This window comes from Centruroides sculpturatus, unplaced genomic scaffold, assembly GCF_000671375.1.
Source record: "Centruroides sculpturatus isolate CEXI.00-Female unplaced genomic scaffold, Cexi_2.0 scaffold114, whole genome shotgun sequence".
Classification (NCBI taxonomy): domain Eukaryota; kingdom Metazoa; phylum Arthropoda; class Arachnida; order Scorpiones; family Buthidae; genus Centruroides; species Centruroides sculpturatus.
In genome coordinates, this window is record NW_019384417.1 from 1,065,919 (window position 1) to 1,068,649 (window position 2,731).

Consider the following 2,731-nt stretch of genomic DNA (forward strand, 5'->3'; position numbering starts at 1 on the left):
TCGGGTAACCATTAATTGCTTCGTTGATCTGTATGGCAAGGGGCCCATATTTGTTATTGAATAAACAGATGTCTGTTGCATATCTCTGTTTATTCTTTTAATCATTTGCATATCTGTCACCTCTACTGGCTCTGCAAAGTGCAAATGGCTATGTGCACTCCTTCATGGTGTTGTGATTTCATGTTTCAGGAGCATATTTCAATATACAGTAATAATTTTAAATTTTTTAAAATAAAATTTTTATTGTAATTTGGATATTTATATGAAATCATTGTATGACTTCATGGTTAAATAGGAAAACTATATTTTGTACAATAAAATAAGAAAACTGTACTGTGTAAAATACAAATACTGTAATTTGCCTTTTTTTTTGTAAACTAAACAATAAATTTATAGCTTTTGTAACTTTTTTTTTTATCAACCCTCAAAATTAAGATGATATTACATATTATAAAGAATGAAAAAAAATGGTAGAATATCTATGTTACTGTAAATGCTCTAACTATGGTAAATCCTAAGATCTTCCAGTAAAACCTAAGATTTACCAAATCTTTGTGGTAAAAGTCCGAAATGTTCTGCAATCATCGCTAATTTCGAACTTTTATCAGCATTTACTTGGTATATCTTAGGTTTTACCTCAGAGACATGGTAAATGTTGAAAAAATAGTCCCTGCTTTCCGCACTGCTCCGTGTTGCCGCATTCACTTGCCTCATTCCATCGTTTGACACGTTAGAACACGCATGTTAATTCTAATCTTGTTTGAGATTTCGTTGTCTAAAAGTTATTTATGAATCAAGATGAGTATGAAAAGGAGATTTTATGAAATAATGGACAAGTTCGTTGCAAGCAAGAAAGATAATAACTTTTATCTTAATAGGGACAAATACGCAAAGAGTTTGGAGGAAGTAAAAGTTGCAAAGAACATTAAAAAGAAACAAGCTGTTCATTACAGGCGTATAAAGCGTTACGACATTTTGACTATAGGCGGCGAAGAAAAACTAATTGCACCTATGAAATAGGAGGATGGAGAAATAAGGTATTACATTTGTTATGAGGACTTATTCAATATTCTCGAAGAAACACATGNTATTATAAAGAATGAAAAAAAATGGTAGAATATCTATGTTACTGTAAATGCTCTAACTATGGTAAATCCTAAGATCTTCCAGTAAAACCTAAGATTTACCAAATCTTTGTGGTAAAAGTCCAAAATGTTCTGCAATCATCGCTAATTTCGAACTTTTACCAGCATTTACCGGTACTTGGTATATCTTAAGTTTTACCTCAGAGACATGGTAAATGTTGAAAAAATAGTCCCCACTTTCCGCACTGCTCCGTGTTGCCGCATTCACTTGCCTCATTCCATCGTTTGACACGTTAGAACACGCACGTTAATTCTAATCTTGTTTGAGATTTCGTTGTCTAAAAGTTATTTATGAATCAAGATAAGTATGAAAAGGAGATTTTATGAAATAATGGACAAGTTCGTTGCAAGCAAGAAAGATAATAACTTTTATCTTAATAGGGACAAATACGCAAACAGTTTGGAGGAAGTAAAAGTTGCAAAGAACATGAAAAAGAAACAAGCTGTTCATTACAGGCGTATAAAGCGTTACGACATTTTGACTATAGGCGGCGAAGAAAAACTAATTGCACCTATGAAATAGGAGGATGGAGAAATAAGGTATTACATTTGTTATGAGGACTTATTCAATATTCTCGAAGAAACACATGTTGCTGTTGGCCATGGTGGAAGGACACGGATGCTTAAGGAATGTAACCGCAAGTATAAAAATGTAAACAGTTGAGGCTACTATGACATATTTGAAGCTATGTCAACCCTGCCAAAAGAAACAGAAGACTTTGAAAAAGGGCATTGTCGTCAGACCTATACTTCACAGTGAAATGAACTCACGCTGTCAGGTTGATCTAATAGATCTACAAACTACCCCAGATGGAAATTATAAATTTATTTTAGTTTACCAAGACCATCTTACCAAATTTGTGATCCTTCGTGTGCTTCAAACTAAACGCGCTGTAGAAGTTGCACACCATCTTTTGGATATTTTCACCACTTTTGGAGCCTTCATTCCGATAATGGTCGAGAATTCTCTAACCAAGTTATTGAGAGTTTATGCTCCATGTGGCCAGATATAAAAATCATACATGGAAAGGCAAGACATGGCCAAAGTCAAGGATCAGTGGAGCGTGCTAATCAAGACGTAGAAAATAAGTTGAGCACGTGGATGGAAACCAATCAGTTATCAAAGTGGTCAGAGGGTTTAAGATTCATCCAGGCAATGAAAAATAGAGCATATCACGAGGGAATCAAATGTTCCCCCTACGAAGCAATGTTTGGTTGTCCAATGAAAATGGGCCTTGCAACTTCAGCAATCCCTAGTGATATGATTAGAGTTATAAGAAGATTTAGAGAAGTTGTTGCATTCGCATGACAGTATGGAACAAAATAATGACTTCGAAAATGCAATCGAACAGGACAAGGAAGAAAGCATTGTTGAAAATGAGTCAGAAGGGGATATAGACAATAGCACTCTCAATGATAAAACACAAGAAGATGAAATGATTATTGATGATTCCAATGTAACGATTCAGAGAGATACTGATTCAGAGACAGAAAACATGATTGAGTCTCAGGAAGTTCTTGTAACTATAGAGCCAATACTAAAAAAGATAGAATCTGTAGTGACTATAAGAAACAACGCAAAATTG

At 34.4% G+C, this 2,731-nt stretch overlaps 1 pseudogene; it reads left to right on the top strand.

Moving 5' to 3' along the window:
• Positions 1 to 1,380: 1,380 nt before the first annotated feature.
• LOC111619224 lies at positions 1,381 to 2,454 on the top strand (annotated as a pseudogene).
• The last annotated feature ends 277 nt before the right edge of the window (positions 2,455 to 2,731 follow it).